The 27,789-nt window shown below is 39.6% G+C and overlaps 1 long non-coding RNA gene across 1 annotated transcript; it reads left to right on the forward strand.

Moving 5' to 3' along the window:
* Positions 1–26,945, forward strand: LOC140679732 (uncharacterized). Its single transcript, XR_012051103.1, has 4 exons — positions 1–78; positions 15,563–15,628; positions 15,740–15,809; positions 26,290–26,945. It is a non-coding gene; the product is annotated as an uncharacterized lncRNA (long non-coding RNA).
* The last annotated feature ends 844 nt before the right edge of the window (positions 26,946–27,789 follow it).

Genomic DNA, 27,789 nt, shown 5'->3' on the forward strand with positions numbered 1-27,789 from the left:
AGAGAGGAAAGCCATCAGGTTTTGAGCAGCGGCAGCAATCTGTTCGCATCCTTAACACAGGACTGACAAATCAATATCGTAAGTAGTGGTGGTGCATTAATCAGTTGTTTGTGTACAAATATCAGTTATTATTTCATGCAAATACTTTTATAATTTATGTTTAAAAACGATGTGAAAAAGCGCTATGCTAATCGCAGGTTATGCTAATTCAGACTGCATTGTCATGTTCAAAAGCCAACAGGCAGTTTATGTTTAGTAATATTCTTTAATTTTTCTGTCTTGTTTGACAGTTTTCACTCTGCCGTGGTGAATGAACCCAGTAAAGTTCCCGACTCTACAGCAACGGCTCATGTGTTCATTATGGTTAAGAGTTTAGCATGATAGTTTAGTCTCCAGTTCCCACACTAAGATGAGAACATTATATTACAATACCTTGAGGGGTGAAACGACTAATCAATATATCGATAGATCGATTTATATTCCTAAATTATAAACATCGATCTGTGCTCGGCAAGTTTGCCTTCCGGAAGCTAGGTATCGATCCAGGATCGTTTGAAAAAGGATTGTATCCAAACTAGAAAAAAGAAAACATTGAATTTAAGAATGGCAGACTTTATATGAAGTTCAACACTTTTAATGATGAGGACATTAAATGTTAAGTCTATTTGCTGTGGCGTCATCAAAACAAAAATGGCAGATACATGGTGTGGTTGAAAAAGGTCATAACTAGGCATTTATCGGCTGATAATATCGGCAGTCCGATATTATCGTCCAATAAATGCTTTAAAATGTAATATCGGGTATTATCTGTATAGTAGAGATGCGCGGATAGGCAATTATTTCATCCGCAACCGCATCAGAAAGTCGTCAACCATCCGCCATCCACCCGATGTAACATTTGATCAGAACCGCATCCGCCCGCACCCGCCCGTTGTTATATATCTAATATAGACGATGCAAGGCATTAGTGAGGTTATAAAGCTTTTGCCTGTTAAAGAAAGGAGACTGATCCAATGCAGCACAGACATTCGCGTGCCACGCTGTCACGACCCAGACGCACATCAGTGCGCAATCATATGGGAGCCGCGCTGAGCGCACCTCCAAGCGCGTCTCGCTGCCGGCGACGGCCGGGTATGGGCCCAACGCTCCAGCGCCATCCATTTTCAGGGCTAGTTGATTCGGCAGGTGGGTTGTTACACACTCCTTAGCGGGTTCCGACGTCCATGGCCACCGTCCTGCTGTCTATATCAACCAGGGTGAGCCCCACCCCTTTCGTGAGCGCACTGTGCGCGGAGTGACCCCTGTTACGCGCCCCCGGCAACAGGGGTGGCGGGCAGGTAAGCTGCGCGGGCGGAGCGCGCGGAGTGACCCCTGTTACGAGCCCCCGGCCACGGGGGTGGCGGGCAGGTAAGCTGCTTACCTGCTGCGCGTGACGCCGGCCGCGGCGAAGGCGGACGAGGCGGGGTGTCGGTGCGGTGGGCGCGGTGGTGACCCTGGACGTGCGTCGGGCCCTTCTCGCGGATCGCCTCAGCTACGGCTCCCGGTGGGGCCCTCTCGGGGGAAGGGGCCTCGGTCCCGGACCCCGGCGGGGCCTTCTCCGCTCCGTAAAAGTGTCCATCTCTTTTTTTTTTTTTCTTCTGTTGTGGCATATGCAGCAGGTGCCTGCTCGTTTTTCGTATGTGGGTAACAACATTTAACTATGTATATATATTTCCGAATTGGTTTAACTGCCACCCGCCTGAATCTATTTAAAATCTAATTTTTTTTTATTTCAACCACCCGACCCGACCCGACCCGCGGATAAAATCAAATTTTTTTAAATTTCATCCGCCCGATCCGCGGATAATCCGCGGACTCCGCGGTTGTGCCCGCAAACCGCGCATCTCTACTGTATAGGTTTCAAAATTATCGGTATCGGTTTCAAAAAGTAAAATGTACTACTTTTTTAAAATGCAGCTGTGTACACGGACGTAGGAAGAAGTACAGAGCGCCGTTAAACCTTGAAGGCACTGCCTTTGCGTGCCGGCCCAGTCACATATCTACGTCTTTTGACACACTCACCAGTGAATGGCATACTTGGTCAACAGCCATACAGGTCACATTGAGGGTGGCCGTATAAACAACTTTAACACTGTTACAAATATGCGCCACACTGTGAACCCACACCAAACAAGAATGACAAACACATTTCGGGAGAACATCCTCACCGTAACACAACCTAAACACAACAGAACAAATACCCAGAACCCCTTGCAGCACTAACTCTTCCGGGACGCTACAATATACACCCCCCGCTACCCTCTACCTCAACCCTGCCCCTCTAACCCCGCCCACCTCAACCTCCTCATGCTCTCTCAGGGAGAGCAAGACCCAAATTCCAAGCTGCTGTTTTGAGGCATGTTAAAAAAAATAATGCACTTTGTGACGTCAATAATAAATATGGCAGTGCCATGTGTGCACTTTTTTCCATAACTTGAGTTGATTTATTTTGTAAAACCTTGTCACATTGTTTAATGCATCCAGCGGGGCATCACAACATAATTAAGCATAATAATGTGTTAATTCCACAACTGTATATATCGGTATCGGTTGATATCGGAATCGGTAATTAACAGTTGGACAATATCGTAATATCTGATGTCGGCAAAAAAGCCATTATCGGACATATCTAGTCATAACAAATGCAAACGCCACAAGACAATATCATTAATTACAACACAACAACTCTCAGCTGCAGCACGATTTGAAAAAGACACAACAAAGACCAACGACACAACACAATAATACAAAACCACAACACAACTTTTAGCCACAAAAGACTTAAAACATACGGCGATTCACTGGCTCCGGAACATAAAGAGAAGTCTTTTCGTCAGAAACAAATAGAAGAGAAGGAGCAAGGAGGCAATCCAAATTAGGAAGCTGGTGTTGTTTACTTGCTTGTTTGTAGCCATAATTCATTCATACATAATTCCCTTACAAGAAATAACAGGAATATAGGAAACTTCCCCTGCAGTGTCCAATATCAAGTATTAATTTTACAGTCACACTGCTTGATTTTTTATTTATTTAAAGTTATTCAATCGATTTCAACTCATTGAATCGTTTCGGATCGTATCGTTCTAAAAAAATGTGATTGTCCCTGAATTGTAATGCTAGCCACAAAAATTTAATTGAATCAATTTGTATTTAAATCAATTTGTTGCACCCCTAATAATTATTGTCCTTTGTTATATGATGTAACTGATTTGTCTCTTAAAAGCGTTCCTTAGACTACGTTGCGGAATTTTGTACAGTAAGCAGCGGTATCCTGCTAAAACGAGCAAGTAACAAAAAGCAGCTCTGTAGCTACAGTCAATTGCTGTAAAGATATTTAACAGTAAATTACTATACATGTTACTGTGAAAGTAATGCAAATATTAGCCAGTAATTTGCTTTGAATTTGTAATGAAATTACATTGAAAAATATGAAAACAAATACATACAAGACATTAAAAGTGACCTAAAATTTTAAAGCATAAATTCTTCTCTATTGCTGTCAGTAGAATATAGATGAAGGGGAACCGGAGGGTGCGTTCCAACTATCGTGGGATCACACTCCTCAGCTCTCCCGGTAAGGTCTATTCAGGTGTACTGGAGAGGAGGCTATGCCGGATAGTCAAACCTCAGATTCAGGAGGAACAGTGTGGTTTTCGTCCTGGTCGTGGAACTGTGGACCAGCTCTATACTCTCGGCAGGGTCCTTGAGGGTGAATGGGAGTTTGGCCAACCAGTCTACATGTGCTTTGTGGACTTGGAGAAGGCATTCGACCGTGTCCCCCGGGAAGTCCTGTGGGGAGTGCTCAGAGAGTATGGGGTATCGGACTGTCTGATTGTGGCGGTCCACTCCCTGTATGATCAGTGTCAGAGCTTAGTCCGCATTGCCAGCAGTAAGTCGGACCCGTTTCCAGTGAGGGTTGGACTGCCGTTGGCTGCCCTTTGTCACCGATTCTGTTCATAACTTTTATGGACAGAATTTCTAGGCGCAGTCAGGGCATTGAGGGGATCCGGTTTGGTGGCTGCAGGATTAGGTCTCTGCTTTTTGCAGATGATGTGGTCCTGATGGCTTCATCTGGCCAGGATCTTCAGCTCTCACTGGATCGGTTCGCAGCAGAGTGTGAAGCGACTGGGATGGGAATCAGCACCTCCAAGTCTGAGCCATGGTTCTCGCCCGGAAAAGGGTGGGGAGGAGATCTTGCCTCAAGCGGAAAAGTTCAAGTACCCCGGAGTCTTGTTCACGAGTGAGGGAAGAGTGGATCGTGCGGCGTCTTCAGTAATGCGGACGCTGTATCGATCCGTTGTGGTGAAGGAGCTGAGCATGAAGGCAAAGCTCTCAATTTACCGGTCGATCTACGTTCCCATCCTCACCTAAGGTCATGAGCTTTATGACCGAAAGGACAAGATCACGGGTACAAGCGGCCGAAATGAGTTTCCTCCGCCGGGTAGCGAGGCTCTCCCTCAGATATAGGGTGAGAAGCTCTGTCATCCAGGAGGAGCTCAAAGTAAAGCTGCTGCTTCTCCACATCAAGAGGAGCCAGATGAGGTGGTTCGGGCATCTGGTCAGGATGCCACCCGAATGCCTCCTTAGGGAGGTGTTTAGGACACGTCCGACCGGTAGGAGGCCACGGGGAAGACCCAGGACACGTTGGGAAGACTATGTCTCCCGGCTGGCCTGGGAACACCTCGGGATCCCCTGGAAGGAGCTGGACAAAGTGGCTGCGGAGACAGAAGTCTGGGCTTCCCTGCTTAGGCTACTTCCCCCGCGACCCGACCTTGGACAAGCGGAAGAAGATGGATGGATGGAATATAGATGAGTAGTGTGTCGGCCTGTGAATCTTTAGGCACCACACTGTTCGATTCTTGGGGTAACAATTCAGAATCATTTCTCAATTCAAAACGATTCTCGATTCAAAATATATATTTTTTTAATAACATGGGGGGCCAGTTCTATGATCAACTACATTCCCCCATGAAATAAACAGCTTTGATACATTTCTATAGTACTTAAAAGAAAACTGGTTTTGTTTAAACTAAATTCTACCCAAACATTTAAAAAATGTCAAATACAAATAAGGCAACAAGAGAAGTATCCACCATTTGTCTTTTCTAAAGTAAACCTGTACAGCAGATATTACATCAACAATATCACAATATGGTTTGCCTGAGTGGCTGAACAAGACAGTAAAAAAAAATTTGATATTTGATTTTTTTTAATTGAATAAGAATCTTTACAAATAGGAATCACAATTTATTTGAAAATCGATTTTTATTTTTTTTGGACACCCCTAGTAGTTTGTGATGATTACAAACACATGCACAAATAGTGTCTCCTGCATCAGACTTTATGCTTGGCCGAGGTGACCCCAACTTAAATTCTCTTGCAGAGACAAAATAAAAATCTTTACAAGCATTGCTCAACTTAGCTTCAGCATATTATTTCTCCATAAAAGATAGCTTTGAGGTGCAGGTTAAATACATACTGTGTCGTGCAGAGGTGTTTGGCTTGGGGAGGGGCTGGCAGAGTAAGAAAATACACACTTTTTACTTGGGAATGTTGTGAATGTTTTCATTTATGTATTTTTATACGTGGGTGAATGTGTGTGTCTGTGTGTGTGTGTGTGCGTGTGTAGGTGTGTGAGAGTTTTATCAATCAGTCGACAACGCATCCTCCACTGAGAGGATGAGTGGGTCCAATAAAATGACTGTGTGTGTGGCTCAACCAGACTGTGGTCCAAACTGATACAGATGGATGAGCGGGTCTACACACACACACACACACACACACACACACACACACACACACACACACACACACACACACACACACACACACACACAACACCATTTCTCTGCTCCAAACCAGCAGTGGCCACAGTTTCCTTTGGGAGGCCACCATGCTGACATTAAGTGAGCCGTCACACACTGGATGTGCACCACCAGGCAAACCTTATTTATTTCACTGAGCAGCTTCTTGAACTACGAGTATGAGTATTATTTCTCAATCGAACTGCAGCATGACACATCACTGAGTTACTTTTTTGAACTTTTTAATCTCGCATTTTTGTGGCGCAATATAAATTTGTCAGAGCAAAACATCCATCCATCCATCCATTTTCTACCGCTTATTCCCTTTGGGGTTGCGGGGGGCGCTGGAGCCTATCTCAGCTACAATCGGGCGGAAGGCGAGGTACACCCTGGACAAGTCGCCACCTCATCGCAGGGCCAACACAGATAGACAGACAACATTCACACTCACATTCACACACTAGGGCCAATTTAGTGTTGCCAATCAACTTATCCCCAGGTGCATGTCTTTGGAAGTGGGAGGAAGCCGGAGTATCCGGAGGGAACCCACGCAGTCACGGGGAGAACATGCAAACTCCACACAGAAAGATCCCGAGCCCGGGATTGAACCCAAGACTACTGCGCTTTCATGGCACAAAATGGTATTTTCTTTGAAGTCAAGTGTGTTTTGTGACAAAATACAAGTTTTTTTAGAAGCAAAACTTTTCAAGGAAAATGTCGTGCTTTTGGTAATAGTTGCCGGAGGCACAATTGCATGGACTGCCTGGAGGCCGGGTCAGTGGTACTTTAACTTTAACTTTAATACATATAACCAAACTGGTGTGTTTTGATTTAATTTTAATGGATTTTTTGTGACAAAATATTAAACTTTCATAGTTATTGGCATAATTTTGTGCAAAATGTAGCTTGGAATTGTCTTGCTGAAATAAGAAGGGCGTCCATGAAAAAGACCTTGCTTGGATGGCAACATATGTTGCTCCAAAACCTTTACGTACCTTTCAGCATTAATGGTGCCTTCACAGATGTGTAAGTCACCCATGCCTTGGGCACTAATACACCCCCATACCATCACAGATGCTGGCTTTTGACCGTTGCGCCTATTACAGTCCGGATGGTTCTGTTCCTCTTTGGTCCGAAGGACACGATGTCCACAGTTTTCAAAAACAATGTTGAAATGTGAACTTGTCGGACCACAGAACACTTTTACACTTTGCATCAGTCCATCGTAAATGAGCTCGGGTGAAGCCGGCGGCGTTTCTGGGTGTTGTTGATAAATGGCTTTCGCTTTGCATAGTAGAGCTTTAACTTGCACTTACAGATGTAGCGACGAACTGTAGTTACTGACAGTGATTTTCTTTACACACTGATGTTGCTTTTTGATGCCTGAGTGATTGAAGGTCCGTAATATCATCGGTTACGTGCAGTGATTTTTCCAGATTCTCAGAACCTCTTGATGATATTACAGACCGTAGATGGTGTAATCCCTTTAAATTCCTTGCAATAGCTTGTAGAGAAATGTTGTTCGTAAACTGTAAGACAATTTGCTCATGCATTTGTTCACAACGTGGTGACCCTCGCCCCATCCTTGTTTGTGAATGACTGAGCATTTCATGGAAGCTGCTTTTATACCCAATCATGGCACCCACTTGTTCCCAATTAGCCTGCTCACCTGTGGGATGTTCCAAATAAGTGTTTGATGAGCATTCCTCAACTTTATCAGTGTTTATGGCCACTTGTGCCAGCTTTTTTGAAACATGTTGCAGGCATCAAATTCCAAATGAGCTAATATTTGCAAAGAATAACAAAGTTTTCCAGTTCGAACATCGCGTGTCTTGTCTTTGCAGTCTATTCAATTGAATATAGCTTGAAAAGGATTTGCAAATCATTGTATTCTGTTTTTATTTACCATTTACACAACGTGCCAACTTGACTGGTTTTGGGGTTTGTATATTCCGATTGGAAGGCAGTACTGAAGGCATTTTCCTTAACATCTTTACTCCTGGGGAGGAATTTAAATATATGTTTTTAATGAGTTGGCAGGAGTAACTTTCCTCCTTGGGGTTAAAAAGTGTGGATTCCAGAACATTTAGAAAAAAATTGGGTAGGAATTCCAAAGAGGCTGGAAAGCCAACTTTGAGAAGGAGCGCAGTGTTTCCATCTGAACTCCTTCAGAACTCCGCAGCTTTGGAGCCCGAGGCCACTCGGACTCTGAGGTCATACGCTGGCCCGGCCTGTTGTGATGCGTGCGATGACATCGCCTCAAACAGGAAGCCAGCGGCTAATGACGAGCACATGTTTGGGATCAGTTCGGTGCCACAAGCGTACGGAGCCGTCATGGCGTATGTGTCTGATTTATTCTGTTGTTGCCGCCTCAAAGAAGGAGGGGCCCGGCATTGCTCAGAGGACGGACATAAAAAAGCCCTTCCCCTCCTGCACGTCTTTATCTGATTCAACACCCAGCCGGTTTAGATCTCTCACTACGGTCACGGCTCGTTTGTGAGCATCGAAATGCTTGCGGTGTGTGTTTTTAAAACACAGAAAGTGAAACTGCAGGCTTCCCTTGTGTTGTGTATCAGTCTTGTTGAGCGGGGGAAAGTCCTCGCTTGCAAAGTGTGCAATCCGCCAACTTGCAGCTTTTCTTTGTGTGAACGTGGTCTGCGGGATGTTATCTGATAGTCGCTAAGTGGCCAAACACAAACACTAAAGAGCAGCACAGCGAGGCCACACGGGCCCTGGGGATAGGATCGAGCTGAAGCATGGAATACATCTGGAATGTCTTCATCAATGAGGAAAATGCCTTGGAAACGCCTTTCGGCGCCTTGAAAATGGCTGCCAATTGACCCATGGAATACTACAGTGGGATTGGTGGGGGCTTCCACGGGTGAAGGGTCACTGCGCGCCATTATTCATTCCTCCATTTCTAAAATCTCATGTTTTGCATGGAAACCAAAATATATAACCATATTGTTTGGAGAAGCCTGCAAAAACAAAGTACAATCGTATCTTTGGGGTAGTGTTGTCCCGATACCAGTATTTTGGTACTGGTACCAAAATTATTTCGATACTTTTCGGTACTTTTCTAAATAAAGGGGACCATAAAAAAATTGCATTATTGGCTTTATTTTAACACAAAATCTTAGTCCAAACATATGTTTCTTATTGCAAGTTTGTCCTTAAATAAAATACTGAACATTAGGGGTGTAACGGTACATGTATTTGTATTGAACTGTTTCGGTACGGGGGTTCCGGTTCGATTCGGAGGTGTACCCAACGAGTTTCCACACGGACATATTAAGTAGCGTAGCGCACGTTGTGTAAACAATGCACACCGAGGCACAACACACGGCATGCTAGCAGCTAACGGGCTACGATAGACTACCCATACGTCCTCTTTTCACCGGACATGTCCTCTTTTGTGGAGCTGTCAGGGCGGAGTTTCTTAAATGCCTCAAATGTCCGGCATTTTGAGTTATTTTGCGTGTATTTTCAAAGTACGATCAGGGTTAAGAAGGGGTTAAAAACAAAACAAATTGTGCGCGCAGCAGCATTGGTGAGGAAGGGGCAGAGACAGAGAGAGAGAGAGAGTTATGATAAACGCGCATGCGTCGCCAGGCTCTGCTTTTTATCCATAGATTTATCAGGTTTAATTTTTTATTATCTATAGCAGGGGTGTCAAATTGTGCCCCGGAGGCCATTTCTGGCCCACAGCTAATGTTTTAAAGGCCCACAGCACATTCTAAAAATACTATTAAAATAAACAAAAACATAACAAAAGTGAAATAAAAAAGCTTAAAGGTTAAATGTAATTTAGAAAAAGTTGCAATGTTGACTAATAAAACAAAGCTGTTTTTTTTTCTTTCAAACTGCCATTGCTCAAAACATATTGAATCAAAATCAATGTTATTATGAATGATTGTCCTATCCAAGGTTCCGATTACTTCACATCAAATATACCACTAAGAAAAATATTTTTGGTGGAATATTTAGCAAATTTGGTGAATAAATACCCCCAAAATTTTTATTTTGTTGTTTTCTTACTGTACCGAAAATGAACCGAACCGTGACCTCTAAACCGAGGTACGTACCGAACCGAAATTTTTGTGTGCCGTTACACCCCTAGTGAACATACAAGACAACTTGTCTTTTAGTAGTAAATAAACAAACAAAGGCTCCTAATTTGTCTGCTGACGTATGCAGTAACATATTGTGTCATTTACCTTGTTTTATTTTTTCTAAATTATTAAGGACAAGTGGTAGAAACTGAATTATTAATCTACTTGTTCATTTACTGTTAATATCTGCTTACTTTCTCTTTTAACATGTTCTATCTACACTTATGTTACAATGTAATAATCACTTATTCTTCTGTTGTTTGGATGCTTTACATTAGTTTTGGATGATACCACAAATTTGGGTATCAATCCGATACCAAGTCGTTACAGGATCATACATCGGTCATATTCAAAGTCCTCATGTGTACAGGGACATATTTCCTGAGTTTATAAACATAATATAAAATTTAAAAAAAAGATGTTGTGATGCCAAAAAATATCGACGTAATCATAGTAGTATTGACGAGATACGCTACTGTACTTGGTATCATTACAGTGGATGTTAGGTGTAGATCCACCAATGGCAGAACGGTACTCTTCAGAGGCGGTATAGTACAGAGTATAATTAGTTAGTATCGAGGTACTATACTAATACCGGTATACCGTACAACCTTACTTTGGACATATACAATATTTTGACAAAAGCATGGAAATACCAGGTATTGCTTCAGCAATGTATGTTTTTATTTTTTTTTAACAAAATGCAATAATTGGTCTTTATCAACATTTAGCCCCAAAAACACAAAACAGTATGTGTCCAATCTATATTTTACCAACAAATATTTGCATTTCCCTCACAAAGGCTTCTGTTTTGTGGTGAAAACTTATTTTGCCACAAAACCCTAACATTTACCATGCAGAAAAACAGGGAATTGCAGTATGTTGTATAAAACTGCAAGATTGTGCCATGAGTTCCTAAGAATATATTTAGCTACAGTTTGCAAAAACAAAAGCATATTTCCCAGGAAAAACCCCCAATTTACTATTAAAATGCTGTATTTTACAAGAAATGCACCATGTTTAACAGAAAAATGCTATGTTTTTGCCAAAAAAAGCACTATAATTGGTAGGGACATGCAATATTGTCCTGTTTGATGCTATAGCAGCCAAGGGAATGCGTTGGAAAAACACCAATAAGACCCATAAAAACGACTGCTGATTGACCCATGGAGGACTACAGTGGGCTTGGTGGGGGCTTTTACAGGGGAAGGGTCACTGGGCGACATCAATCATTCGTAGATTTAGAAAATCCCATGTTTTTTGGGGCTGGAATTATATATATTTTGCTTGGCAACCATTATATTTAACCACATAAAAACACAACATGTGTACTGCTTTGTTTGAAGAAGGCTAAATTTTTCCTGCACAATTCCGCATTTTAACACAAAATATAATTATATTTGTGAGAAAATCAAAGTTTTAGCGAAAACCCTATTTCACCAGGGAAATACAAAACCCAAAACCAGTGAAGTTGTGTAAATTGTTGCGTAAATTGTAAATAAAAACAGTTTCCAAAAACAATTTGAAATGTGGACTTGTCAGACCACAGAACACTTTTCCACTTTGCATCAGTCCATCTTAGATGAGCTCGGGCCCAGCAAAGCTGGCGGCGTTTCTGGGTGTTTTTCATAAATGGCTTTCGCATTGCATAGTAGAGTTTTAGAGTGTCCGCCCTGAGATCGGTAGGTCGTGAGTTCAAACCCCGGCCGAGTCATACCAAAGACTATAAAAATGGGACCCATTACCTCCCTGCTTGGCACTCAGCATCAAGGTTTGGAATTAGGGGTTAAATCACCAAAAATGATTCCTGGGCGCGGCCACTGCTGCTGCTCTCTGCTCCCCTCACCTCTCAGGGGGGTGATCAAGGGTGATGGGTCAAATGCAGAGAATAATTTCACCACACCTAGTGTGTGTGTGACTATCATTGGTACTTTAACTTTAACTTGCACTTACTGATGTAGCGACAAACTGTAGTTACTGACTGGTTTTCTGAAATGTTTCTAATCCCATGTGGTGATATCCTTTACACAGTGATGTCGCTTTTTGATGCAGTACCGCCTGATGGATCCAAGGTCCGTAATCGCTTATGTGCAGTGATTTCTCCAGATTCTCTGAATCTTTTGATGATATTACAGACCGTAGATGGTGACATCCCTAAATTCCTTGCAACAGCCCGTTGAGAAATGTTGTTCTTAAACTGTTGGACAATTTGCTCACGCGTTTGTTCACAAAGTGGTGACCCTCGCCCCATCCTTGTTTGTGAATGACTGAGCATTTCATGGAAGTTGCTTTTATACCCAATCATGGCACCCACCTGTTCCCAATTAGCCTGTTCACCTGTGAGATGTTCCAAATAAATGTTTGATGAGCATTCCTCAACATTGTCAGTCTTTTTTGCCACTTGTGCCAGCTTTTTTGAAACATGTTGCAGACATCAAATTCCAAATGAGCTCATATTTGCAAAAAATAACAAAAGTTCTCCAGTTCGAACGTTATGTATCTTATCTTTGCAGTTAATTTAATTACATATAGGTTGAAAAGGATTTGCAAATCATTGTATTTTGTTTTTATTTACGATTTACACAACGTGCCAACTTCACTGTTTTTGGGTTTTGTAGAAACATGCTATGTTTTTTCCAAAAAAACACACGATATTTAGCAGGGAAATATAATATTTTCTGATTAGATTCAATAGAAACCAAGGGAATATGTTGGAAAAATGCCACTTAGACCCGAAAAAATGTGAATTGACCAATGGATGACCGCGGTGTGCAAGGCGGGGGCTTTAACAAGTGAAGGGTCACTGGGCGTTCCATCATTCTTTCATATTCCCATAAGTAATACAGTCCACTCCAGCTGGTCTGTTAAGACATCCACAATGCAACAACTCTCCGCTTGCATCCAACGCTCAATTCCAAACTTTCTACACAATTCCCTGAGGTGTCCGACTATTGCAGCAAACTGAGAATCCTTAGGACTGTCAGCAGAATGTCACAAACTATCTAACTCAAAGTGAACGTTAAATTTATCTGTGACTTGAACCATTTCCCTTGTGGATCAAGAACAATTTCCTTTGTGGATCCATAAAGTTTGTCAGAGTCTAAGTCTTAAGATTTCCTCGCTTTGAACGGAGTGCAATCAGGATGTCTGTGAAATGAGTCAATGGGCCGTTTTCCTAGGTGAAGGGTTAGTGGGCGTCTTTTCATTCTTTTATTTTCCCTTTTGTAATACAGCCAGCTGTTCCAGTTAGCTGATCCTGAACTGTCTACCTTAGTCCTGCATCTGCAGCAATTATCCTGCAGGTGTCGTTCCAAAGTTATGACTCATGCTGCCTTTATGGCAGAACCGTGTGTCTTCAGGACTTTGAACTCTCAGCATTGGTTTCATTTCTGGAATATCAAAACACAAGTGAAAGTTAGCTCTTTCTCTGCCTTTCACGCCTTAAACCGAGTTATCCTGACATTTGGCCCAAGAATCCATAGCGTAAATATTGTTTTTACACAATGATCATCATCATTATGTACAATAATCGCTATTGGAAAGCTTTCACAGACATTTAGCAGTATATAGAAAGCTGACATACGGCAGTGAAAATGCAAAGATTACTAAACATATTTGACATTTTTTTTAAGTAATTATAATGATATACATTTGTAATTATTATATAAGTTTCTGCAAAACTATATTTTGTTGGATGAAATGCTCAAAGCTCTTTATATATTGCAGTGTGTAATATCTAGAAATAGTTTCTATTTTTATACAAAACCCAAAACCAGTGAAGTTGGCACTTTGTGTAATTGGTAAATAAAAACAATACAATGATTTGCAAATCCTTTTCAACTTATATTCGATTGAATAGACTGCAAATACAAGATATTTAATGTTCAAACTCAGAAACTATTTTTTTTTTTTGCAAAAATCATTAACTTAGAATTAAAGGCAGCAACACATTGCAAAAAAGTTGGCACAGGGGCATTTTTACCACTGTGTTACATGGCCTTTCCTTTGAACAACACTCAGTAAACGTTTGAAAACTGAGGAGACCAATTTTTGAAGCTTTTCAGGTGGAATTCTTTCCCATTCTTGCTTGGTGTACAGCTTAAGTTGTTCAACAGTCCGGGGGTCTCTGTTGTGGTATTTTAGGCTTCATATTGTGTCACACATTTTCAATGGGAGACAGGTCTGGACTACAGGCAGGCCAGTCTAGTACCCGCACTCTTTTACTACGAAGCCACGCTGTTGTAACACGTGGCTTGGCATTGTCTTGCTGAAATAAGCAGGGGCGTCCATGATCGCGTTGCTTGGATGGCAACATATGTTGCTCCAAAACCTGTATGTACCTTTCAGCATTAATGGTGTCTTCACAGATGTGTAAGTTACCCATGCCTTGGACACTAATACACCCCCATACCACCACAGATGTTGGCTTTTCAACTTTGCGCCTATAACAGTCCGGGTGGTTCTTTTCCTCTTTGGTCCGAATGACACGACGTCCACAGTTTCCAAAAACAATTTGAAATGTGGACTTGTCCGACCACCGAACACTTTTCTACTTTACATCAGTCCATCATAGATGAGCTTGGGCCCAGCAAAGCCGGCGGCGTTTCTGTGTGTTGTTGATAAATGGCTTTGGCTTTTCATAGTAGAGTTTTTACTTGCACTTACAGATGTAGCGACAAACTGTAGTTAATGACAGACCATGGAAGGTGAAATCCCTAAATTCCTTGTAATAGCTCTTTGAGAAATGTTGTTCTTAAACTGTTGGACAATTTGCTGACGCATTTGTTCACAAAGTGGTGACCCTCGCCCCATCCTTGTTTGTGAATGACTGAGAATTTCATGGAAGCTCATTTTAAACCCAATCATGGCACCCACCTGTTCCCAATTAGCCTGTCCACCTGTGGGATGTTATAAATAAGTGTTTGACGAGCATTCCTCAACTTTCTCAGTCTTTTTTGCCACTTGTGCCAGTTTTGTTTCAAACATGTTGCAGGCATCATATTCCAAATGAGCTAATATTTGCAAAAAATAACACATTTTTCCAGTTCGAACGTTAAGTATCTTGTCTTTGCAGTCTATTCAATTGAATATAGGTTGAAAAGGATTTGCATATCATTGTATTCTGTTTTTATTTCTGATTTACACAACGTGCCAACTTCACTGGTTTTGGGTTTTGTAGATATTTTCTGTGGAAATGCTATACTCTGTGAGATAAATCACTATATTTGCCGGTAAAATTCACAAACATGGCAGAAATGTATTTGGCTGTGAAATTGTTTTCCCATAAAAATGCCTATATACTGTATATATGGGGGAAAAGTACATTTTAAGGAAGTTGTTCCACAAAAAAAAACTATATATTAAGACTATGCCACATTGGGGAAATGAAATGTTAGTGTGGGCATTGTAGGAAAAGTCAATATTTACCACTGAAATAGTGTAATTTCTGTTATGTTTTGCTTTAAAAATTGTTTTTTGATACATTTTTTGTTTGATTGGACATGGAAATATTACTGTGTATTACAATGTTTATTTATTTATACACACACAACTTCTGTAATATCAATGAAACAAACACAGTTAACATTATTGACACTTTTCAAGCAGAACCATGTCCTCATGATGACGTCCTGACTCATGGGTGACTGCAGACAGACAAGTAAAGTACGACAGGTGGGGGATTTCTAACATTTTTCCTTAATATTCCCATAAGTAGTCCAGCCCATCTGTTGTTAAACTCCATCCAACCCCCAATCCCAAACTGTCTCCCCTAATTTCCCCCAGCTGCAGTAACCGCCGTCATTTGGACCCTCGGGCAGGAAGATCCAAAGTATGACTCATGCCGGCTCACCCTGTAAGAAAACACTTTCTAAACTTTGCGCTTTCAGCATTTCAGTAAGGTTACCAAGGTAACTGTATTGAATTAACCCAGTCAGGTGATGCAACAGATCCAGATCCAGATTGCCTGGAATGAAGCAGAGGCATCAAATTCTAGTAATTACACTTTGTGGGGGTTTTATCGGGTTAACAATCCGAATTTTCATCAGATAACATTGATGATATGCTTTGGTTTTAGAGGTTTGTTGTTTTGCTTGGTTGGTATAATCATGCAAGAAAAAATGCTCTATTTTGCCATAAAAATGCTACAATTTTGCAACAAAAAAAGGGAATTGCTATTCCACAAAAATGCTAAATTTGACCTAGGGATGTCCCGATCCAGGTTTTTGCACTTCCGATCCGATACCGATATTGTTTTTGCACTTCCGATCCGATACCGATACTGACCGATACCGATACTGGCCTATCCGAGCATGTTTTAAAGTTTAAAGTTATTTAGCCTACTTAGTTATCAGAATCATGTTGAAAAGGGTTTTAGTACTCTTGATAACAACTAGCCAGCTGAATTAGGGGAGTTTGAATAATACACAATGGTTGGTAACAAGAAACTGACCCGTTTATTCAAGGATAAACACAAAATAGACAAAATTATACATGACAAACAGAAATGGCATCATTGAAACTAGGGCTGGGCGATATGGCCTTTTTTTAATATTGCGATATTTTAAGGCCATATTGCGATACACGATATATATCTTGATATTTTGCCTTAGCCTTGAATGAACACTTGATGCATATAATCACAGCAGTATGATGATTCTATGTGTTTTGATTGATTGATTGAGACTTTTATTAGTAGGTTGCACAGTGAAGTACATATTCCGTACAATTGACCACTAAATGGTAACACCCCAATAAGTTTTTCAACTTGTTTAAGTCGGGGTCCACTTAAATTGATTCATGATACAGATACGTATATACTATCATCATAATACAGTCATCACACAAGATAATCACATTGAATTATTTACATTATTTATAATCCAGGGTGTGGAGGGGGGCGCCGGATGTAAGTGTCAAAAAGACAGCCAAAAGAGTTTGATATGAGAATAAATCTAAAGTTAAAATATAGGGTAGAAATGCACCCATTTGCAGGAAATATAGTCTTGATTTTCAAAATTTTCTTTCAAGGCTTGCATGTCTACATTAAAACATTCTTCTTCATACTGCATTAATATATGCTACTTTTAAACTTTCATGCAGAGAAGGAAATCACAACTAAAAAAATCACTAATTTTTTCATACGGTGTTGATGTGGAAATTTTTGCCTCAGCATTTTGACGGTGTGGGCGTGTGGCACCGAATGGAGATAAGCGTCTCGACAGACGTCACAATATTTGAACAATGATGACGAAAACTGTTTTCTCTGTCGTGTCGATGTGTTGAAAATTGTTATGCGCTTATTTTTTTATTAGATTTTGTGCGTGGCATAACTATGCGCAGAGGACGCTTAAACAGTGCGCAATTGCACAGGCGAGCACCTTAGAGGGAGCGTTGCTCACACGGCTGCGCTAGCATCACAGCTAACGTTAGCCATGCTGCTACCTCTCTGCTCGGGGAGGACGTATACGTATGTGACGTATGACGTGACAGTATGTGACGTGTGTAAGAAGGTGCGCTCGCTGTCTGTAAGAGGGAGACACAGGAAAGAGTGAGAAGAGCCTGTCGTGTAATGCCAGCAGCTAAAAGCAACTGCGTGAGAATCCACAGACCTGTGGATGTGTTGAAGGTGTGCTGGAAAATGCGGAACGGAAATTAGGGAGCAGCAGAAAAGTGGAATGTATTATTTAAATCGGTGCGTTGGAAAACACGGACCGGAGTTTTTTTTTAAACTGGATCTGGATCGGCATTTTCCCATGCCTTGCCGATACGCATTTTTTTTGCAAATATCGGCGGCCGATCCGATCCAAATATCGGATCGGGACATCCCTAATTTGACCCTCCAAAACACTGGTATGTTTTCCAGGAACTTGACCAAAAAGAACGACCGTATATATACCAGGGAAACACTATTGACCAAGAGAATCTAGAATTTTACCAAAGAACACTTTGTTTTTTTTTACCGGAAAATAAATATACAGTTGACCAGAACAGAACTATACTTACCAGGAAAATGTTATATTTGACCAAAAAACACTCAATATGAGTACAGGGAAAAGTTATATTAGACCAGAGCAGCACTGAAAATGTTACATTTAACCAAACATAACTATATTTACCAGGGAAATTCTATATTTGACCAGATAAGCACTCTATTTACTAGAAACATTTATATTTGGGGCAAAAAAACACTCTTTTTGCCAGAAATGTTTTACATTTGACAAAAAATTACTCTATTTACCAGATAAAAATGATACATGTGACTAAAAATCACTCTATTTACCAGGAAAATGCTACATTTGACTCAATGATTGTGAGGCACGAGCACTAACAATTGCACCACCGTGAACTCAAAAGCAGTATTTACCAGGAAAATGTTACATAAAACACTATTTGCCAAATTTACTGATTGTAGTAAATTTCCCTTCAGGGTTGCCCCCCGCAACCCTGAAGGGAATAAGCGGTAGAAAAAATGGATGGATGGATGGATTTTTTATAATTGACAAAAAAAAGCAAAACTGGTACATGTGACCAAAAAGCACTCCGTTGTCCAGGGAAATTTTACATTTGACCAAAAAAGACTGTACTGAACAAAAAAATTAGACAAAAAAAACATTCTCTTTACCAGGAACATGTTACTTTTGACTCAAAAAACTATACGGTATTTACCAGGAAAATATATTTGGCCAGAGCAGCACTCCATTTACCAGTAAAATGTTACATTTGACTAAAAAAAAACTATACAGTATTTACCAGGAACATTTTATATTTGACCAGAGCAGCAGTCCATTTACCAGGAAAATTTTACATTTGACCAAAAAACTATACAGTATTTACAAGGAAAATATTATATTTGGCCAGAGCAACACTCCATTTTCCAGGAACATTTTACATTTGATCAAAAAACTACAGTATTTACCAGGAAAATATATTTGGCCAGAGCAGCACTCTATTTTCCAGGAAAATTTTACATTTGACCAAATAAGTTATACAGTATTTACCAGGAAAATATATTTGGTCAGAACAGCACTCCATTTTCCAGGAACATTTTTTACATTTGACCAGAAAACTGTACAGTATTTACCAGGAACATATTATATTTAGGCAGAGCAGCACTCCATTTTCCAGGAAAATGTTACATTTGACCAAAAAGCTATACAGTATTTACTAAGAAAATATATTTGGCCAGAACAGCACTCCATTTTCCAGGAACATTTTTTACATTTGACCAAAAAACTGTACAGTATTTACCAGGAACATATTATATTTAGCCAGAGCAGCACTCCATTTTCCAGGAAAATGTTACATTTGACCAAAAAACTATACAGTATTTACCAAGAAAATATATTTGGCCAGAGCAGCACTCCATTTTCCAGGAAATTTTTTTTACATTTAAACAAAAATCTATACAGTATTTACCAGGAACATATTATATTTAGCAAGAGCAGCACTCCATTTTCCAGGAAAATGTTACATTTCACCCAAAAAAAATTATACAGTATTTACCAGGAAAATATTATATTTGGCCAGAGCAGCACTCCCATTTACCAGGAAAGTGTTACATTTGACCAAAAAACTACATCATTTACCGGGAAAATATTATATTTGACCAGAGCAGCACTCCATTTACCAGGAAAATTGTACATTTGACCAAAAAACTATACAGTATTTACCGGGAAAATATATTTTACCAGAGCAGCACTCCATTTTCCAGGAAAATGTTACATTTGACCAAAAAACTATACAGTATTTACCAGGAAAATATATTTAGCCAGAGCAGCACTCTATTTTCCAGGAAAATGTTGTATTTTACCAAAAAAACTATACAGTATTTACCGGGAAAATATTATATTTGGCCAGAGCAGCACTCCCATTTACCAGGAAAGTGTTACATTTGACCAAAAAACTACATAATTTACCGGGAAAATATTATATTTGACCAGAGCAGCACTCCATATACCAGGAACATTTTACATTTGACCAAAAAACTATACAGTATTTACCAGGAATATATTATATTTTACCAGAGCAGCACTCCATTTTCCAGGAAAATGTTACATTTGACCAAAAAACTATACAGTATTTACCGGGAAAATATTATATTTGGCCAGAGCAGCAGTCCATTTACCAGGAAAATGTTACATTTGACCAAAAAAACTATGCAGTATTTACCAGGAAAATATATTTGGCCAGAGCAGCACTCAATTGACCAGGAAAATGTTACATTTGACTCCAAAAAACTGTACAGTATTTACCAGGAAAATATATTTGGCCAGAGCAGCACTCAATTGACCAGGAAAATGTTACTTTTGACTCCAAAAAACTGTACAGTATTTACCAGGAACATATTATATTTGTCCAGAGCAGCACTCCATTTTCCAGGAAAATTTTACATTTGGCCAAAAAACTATACCTTATTTACCAGGAACATATATTTGGCCTGAGCAACACTGCATTTTCCAGAAAAATGTTACATTTGACCAAAAAACTATCCAGTATTTACCGGGAAAATATTATAATTGACCAGAGCAGCACTACATTTTCCAGGAAAATGTTACATTTGACCAAAAAACTATACTGTATTTACCGGGAAAATATATTTGGCCAGAGCAGTACTCCATTTACCAGGAAAATGTTACATTTGACTAAAAAACTATACAGTATTTATCAGGAAAATATTATATTTCACCAGAGCAGCACTACATTTACCAGGAAAATGCTATATTTCCTACTTGGTTCTGCAGCAACCAAAGACAAGTGACAAAAGATGCATGTTGAGTGCTTCTACAAGTGAAAGGTCACTTTGCATTCCATCATTCATTTGTGCATTTGGAAATTGCTTAGATTTGTCAAACCGCACAATTTTTTCCCCCCAGGATAATGTTCAACTTTACCAGAAAAACTGTTTTATTTTCCCGGAAATCACAGTGTTTGGCAGGAAAATGTTCAAGACAATTCTGTGTTTTTCCTTCTTTTTTATTTATGAATTGTATTTTCAATAATGAAGGCTAATAAATGCAAAACGTGCTATAAAAACCCCAAAGCCCTTTTTTTTGCACAACAGTACTTTTTTCTTCCACTTGCTCGTCCTCCTTTCCCCATTGAGCCTCACAATAAGTTAAGGCGTGGCGGCTTCAAATTTCAACTGCACAATGACTGGGATTTTAGTTCCTTCCAGGCCCGTCTGCTGCGGAACCATTGTGTTGTCAGTCAGAGGCTTCGAAAAGAACTCTCATACTGTAATCTAAACCCCAAACAACAATAGCTGCCAATGATGTTATGAATGCAATGTAGCGTGAAATCTTCTAGTACAACTCTTAAGCAGATATTACCAAACTAGAAAACCCAAAACCAGTGCAAGTTGAAGTGTAAATCGTAAATAAAAACAGAACACAATGATTTGCTAATTATTTTCAACCGATATTCAATTGAATAGACTGCAAAGACAATATATTTAATATTCTGAGAAATAATCATTAACTTAGAATTTAATGGCAGCAACACAACAAAACTTTGGCACAGGGGCATTTTTACCACTGTGTTACATGGCCTTTCCTTTTAACAACACTCAGTAAACGTTTGGGAACTGAGGAGACCAATTTTTTAAGCTTTTCAGGTGGAATTTTTTCCCATTCTTGCTTGATGTACAGCTTAAGTTGTTCAACAGTCCGGGGTCTCCGTTGTGGTATTTTAGGCTTTATAATGCACCACACATCTTCAACTTAAGACAGGTCTGGACTACAGGCAGGCCAGTCTAGTACCCGCACTCTTTTAATTTGAAGCAACGCTGTTGTAACTTGTGGCTTTGGCATTGTCTTGCTGAAATAAGCAGGGGCGTCCATCAAAACGTTGCTTGGATGGCAACATATGTTGCTCCAAAACCTGTATGTACCTTTCTGCATTAATGGTGCCTTCACAGATATGTAAGTTACCCATGCCTTGGGCATTAATACACCCCCATACCATCACAGATGCTGGCTTTTGAACTTTGCGCCTAGAACAATCCGGATGGTTCTTTTCCTCTTCGGTCCGGAGGACACGACGTGCACAAGTTCCAAAAACAATTTGAAATGTGGACTCGTCAGACCACATAACGTTTCTGGGTGTTGTTGATAAATGGCTTTCGCTTTGAATAGTAGAGTTTTAACTTGCACTTACAGATGCAGTGACAAACTGTAGTTACTGACAGTGGTTATTGAGACCATGTGGTGATATCCTTTACACACTGATGTCTGTTTTTGATGCAGTACCGCCTGAGGGATCCAAGGTCACGGGCATTCAATGTTACGTGCAGTGATATATCCAGATTCTCTGAACCTTTTGATGATATTACGGACCTTAGATGGTGAAATCCCTAAATTCCTTGCAATAGCTTGTTGAGAAATGTTGTTCTTAAACTGTTGGACAATTTGCTCACGCATATGTTGACAAAGTGGTGACCCTCGCCCCATCCTTGTTTGTGAATGACTGAGCATTGCATGGAAGCTGCTTTTATACCCAATCATGGCACCCACCTGTTCCCAATTAGCCTGTTCACCTGTGGGATGTTCCAAATAAGTGTTTGATGAGCATTCCTCAATTTTCTCAGTCTTTTTTGCCACTTATGCCAGCGTTTTTTAAACATGTTGCAGGCATGAGCTTATTGCTCATTTGGAATATTTGCAAAAAATTCTAACGTTGAGTATCTTGTCTTTGCAGTCTATTCAATTGAATATAGGTTGAAAAGGGTTATTAGCAAATCATTGTATTCTGCCAACGTCACTGGTTTTGGGGTTTGTAGGATACAAATAGCTAACTCTGCAACTTTTTACTGCAAGTATTGTACCCCCACCCTATATTGTAGGACCGTTTTTGTTTATGACTCTTAATGTGTTTTTAAATACAACCTCTGGTGTTCAAACCACAGTTTGGTGATTCCTAAACTAGATTGTATTTGGACTGTCATGTTTATAAAGATTCTAAATATTTTAGGCTGTTTGTGCAGTTCTTTTAATTTTATTTTTATTTTTTTCTGCTGGAAGAGATGTATTTTATATATATTTTACATATTTATCCACTACCCTAGTGAGGATAAGCGGTATAGAAATTGGATGGATGGACTATACATTTAAAATTGTTTTTTGTTTTTAATATATGAAAAATAAATATATTTTACTGCATTTTTCATTGAATGAACTCAAAGCCATTTTTCATGCAAAAATAGAAATTAGATAGCTCATATTATTATAGATATTAAAAATAATAATTACATTAGTATTAATAATAATGTTAATTAGAATAATGATTTGTGATGATAATAACACTTGGATTATTAATAATAACAATAATACAAAAATAATGGTGACAATAATAATAATATTATTATAATAATAAAAATAACAAAACATTCACAACAAAATTGTCAGGCTTGTCCCTGACAGTTTGACTGTGTTTTAGTTTTTCCTCTGCGTTTGTCTTAGTTTTCTGTCAGCGCTTTTATTTTGTCTTCATTTCCTGATTGTCTCCCTGAGTGCTGCTTCCCCTCAGCTGTGGCTGATTGGCACCTGGCCACACCTGGTGTCAATCAGCCAGCTGCTATTTAAACCTGCCTTCCCCTCCAGTCAGTGCTGGATTATTGTCATTGTCAATGTCACTACTACCTGTCACAATACTTGTCATTGTAGCTCTGTCTACTTTTGTTCACTCTGCTCATGTCATAGTTCCTTCGTGTCACAGTAAGTGTTTTTGTTTCTTGTCGACAGTTAGCCTTTATGCTATTTTAGTTCATAGCCTAGTTTGTTCTCCGCCTTGTGCGCGCCTTTTGTTTGTACCCTTTTGCTGTTTTTTTTGCTATAGTGTTAAATTAAATCATGTTTTCTTGTACCAAGCCTGCCGCCATCTCTGCATCTTGGGGTTCGCCACCAACATACTCTGACAAAAATTAAAACATGTACTTAAAAAAATGTATAAATGAATTAGACCGCATTTTTCATTGAATGAATCCAAAGCCATTTTTGATGCAAGAATAGAAATTAGATAGCACTTATTCTTATTATTATTGATATTGACTATAATAATTACATTAGTATTATTAATAATAATGTTAACTATAATATTGATTTGTGATAACATTTGGATTATTGATAATAATAATGATACCAATAATAATAAATAATAGTGACAATAATAGTAGTTATTAATATTATAAGAATATTAATAAGAATTAAAAAAATTCACAACAAAATAAAAAATTAAACTTAAAAAAAGTAATAAATGAATTGGACTGCATTTTTGATTGAATGAACCCAAAGCCATTTTTCATGCAAGAATAGAAATTAGATAGCATGTATTCTTATTATTATTGATATTGAATATAATTACATTAGTATTATTAATAATAATGTTAATTATAATAATGATTTGTGATAATAACATTTTGGTTATTAATAATAATAATACAATAATGGTAACAATAATACAAATTATTAGTATTATTTTATTATTAATAAAAATAACAAAATTAACAACGAAATAAAAAATTTAACTTAAAAATAGTAATAAATGAATTGGACTGCATTTTTGATTGAATGAACCCAAAGCTATTTTTCATGCAAGAACAGAAATTAGATAGCACGTATTCTTGTTATTATTATTGATAATGAATATAATAATTACATTAGTATTAATAATAATGTTAATTATAGTAATGATTTGTGATAATAAAAATAACATTTTGATTAATAATAATGATAACAATAATAATAATAAAATAATAACAATAATACAAATTATTATTATTATTTTAATAAAAATAAAAATAACAAAATACAATTTTTTTCCATCCATCCATCCATTTTCTTCTGCTTATCTGAGGTCGGGTCGCGGGGGCAGCAGCCTAAGCAGAGAAACCCAGACTTCCCTCTCCCCAGCCACTTTGTCCAGCTCCTCACGGGGATAACAAAAATTATTATTTTTAATATTATAATAATATTAATAATAACAACAAATTCACATCAAAATAAAAAATTAAACTTAAAAAAATAATAAATGAATTGGACTGCATTTTTGATTATGAATTGCTATATGAAATGAGATAGCACTTATTCCTATTATTATTGATAGAATATAATTACATTAGTATTATTAATTATAATGTTAACTATAACATTACTTGTTCACGAGTGAGGGAAGAGTGGATCGTGAGATCGACAGGCGGATCGGTGCGGCGTCTTCAGTAATGCGGACGCTGTATCGATCCGTTGTGGTGAAGAAGGAGCTGAGCCGGAAGGCAAAGCTCTCAATTTACCGGTCGATCTACGTTCCCATCCTCACCTATGGTCATGAGCTTTGGGTTATGACCGAAAGGACAAGATCACGGGTACAAGCGGCCGAAATGAGTTTCCTCCGCCGGGTGGCGGGGCTCTCCCTTAGAGATAGGGTGAGAAGCTCTGCCATCCGGGAGGAGCTCAAAGTAAAGCCGCTGCTCCTCCACATCGAGAGGAGCCAGATGAGGTGGTTCGGGCATCTGGTCAGGATGCCACCCGAACGCCTCCCTAGGGAGGTGTTTAGGGCACGTCCGACCGGTAGGAGGCCGCGGGGAAGACCCAGGACACGTTGGGAAGACTATGTCTCCCGGCTGGCCTGGGAACGCCTCGGGGTCCCACGGGAAGAGCTGGACGAAGTGGCTGGGGAGAGGGAAGTCTGGGCTTCCCTGCTTAGGCTGCTGCCCCCGCGACCCGACCTCGGATAAGCGGAAGAAGATGGATGGATGGATGGATGGATGGATGTTAACTATAATAACAATTTGTGATAACATTTGGATGATTAATAATAACAATAATAATAAAAAATAAAAAATAATGGTAACAATAATAATAATAATTAGTTTTGTCATAATATTAATAAAAATAATACAAAATTCACGACAAAATAAAAAATTTAACTTTAAAAAAGTAAATAAAATGAACCAGGGTGTACGCCACCTTCCGCCCGAATGCAGCTGAGATAGGCTCCAGCGCCCCCCGCGACCCCAAAAAAGGGACAAGCGGTCGAAAATGGATGGATGGATAAATGAATTGGACTGCATTTTAGATTTAATTGATTGAATGGCAATTTAATAGCAGTAATAATAATTTCACAACAAAGTTCAAATGTAACTATGCTACTTTCAATAAAAAAAATTAATTTAAATTAAAATCCTGCATGACGTTAATAAATGAATACAAGGTTTATGGTAACACAGTACTTTTAATTGTTAACTAGCATCCTTTCCTTGTTTACTTGCTTTTGCCAGAAGTGTTGAGTCAGTGCGGAATGACGAGTGTTACATCTTATTGTCCCCCCCCCCCCCCCCCTAGCTCTGCCAGGACACCATCGTTCCCACCCAACATCCCACCACAGCAAAATCCGGGCAGCTCTCCACGTTCCTGGCGTGTTTACAAACACACACAGTCCGCAGGAATCCACCTGATGATCCTCTACTGGACGAGCTCCAAAAAAACAAGACTTTCAGCTACACTCGTCATGTTTTCAGCGCTTGTCACGCAGGAATGCAGCGAGAGGGCAAGGCGCCGACGTCACTCGCCCTCACGAGCCGCTCCATCAGTGTAGCGTGACCGAAACGTTGCACCATGTTAAAACTCCCTCTTGGCGGAGTCTCTCGCCTCCTCTCGGGGAGTGAGCACAAGGCATTCTGGGCATTCCACGGGGCCTCCACAGGGCGGGGCGGCCTGCTTGCTGGACATGTGCGTTTGATAAAGGCCAAGAAGGCTCCTCGCAGCCTGACTAAATTAGTGGAAGAAGCCTGGTGATTTATTTCACTGTAAAGGCTGCAAAGTTGTTATTGTAAAACCTTTCATCAGTCAAATACATCATTTGACACAGGATTATTTTTCAAAGTATTTTAGATCGTAATATCCATGACTCAAATTAGCTAAAACGGCAAAGCTACACATACAAACCCCGTTTCCATATGAGTTGGGAAATTGTGTTAGATGTAAATATAAAACGGAATACAATGATTTGCAAATCCTTTTCAACCCATATTCAATTGAATGCACTACAAAGACAAGATATTTGATGTTCAAACTCATAAACTTAATTTTTTTTTGCAAATAATAATTAACTTAGAATTTCATGGCTGCAACATGTGCCAAAGTAGTTGGGAAAGGGCATGTTCACCACTGTGTTACATGGCCTTTCCTTTTAACAACACTCAGTAAACGTTTGGGAACTGAGGAGACACATTTTTTAAGCCTCTCAGGTGGAATTTTTTCCCATTCTTGCTTGATGTACAGCTTAAGTTGTTCAACAGTCCGGGGGTCTTCGTTGTGGTATTTTAGGCTTCATAATGCACCACACATTTTCAATGGGAGACAGGTCTGGACTGGGCAGGCCAGTCTAGTACCCGCACTCTTTTACTATGAAGCCACGTTGATGTAACACGTGGCTTGGCATTGTCTTGCTGAAATAAGCAGGGGTGTCCATAGTAACGTTCCTTGGATGGCAACATATGTTGCTCCAAAACCTGTATATACCTTTCAGCATTAATGGCGCCTTCACAGATGTGTAAGTTACCCATGTCTTGGGCACTAATACACCCCCATACCATCACAGATGCTGGCTTTTCAACTTTGCGCCTATAATAATCCAGATGGTTCTTTTCCTTTTTGGTCCGGAGGACACGACGTCCACAGTTTCCAAAAACAATTTGAAATGTGGACTCGCCACACCACAGAACACTTTTCCACTTTGTATCAGTCCATCTTAGATGAGCTCAGGCCCAGCGAAGCCGACGGCGTTTCTGGGTGTTGTTGATAAACGGTTTTCGCCTTGCATAGGAGAGTTTTAACTTGCAC

This window comes from Nerophis lumbriciformis, linkage group LG22, assembly GCF_033978685.3.
Source record: "Nerophis lumbriciformis linkage group LG22, RoL_Nlum_v2.1, whole genome shotgun sequence".
Taxonomy (NCBI): domain Eukaryota; kingdom Metazoa; phylum Chordata; class Actinopteri; order Syngnathiformes; family Syngnathidae; genus Nerophis; species Nerophis lumbriciformis.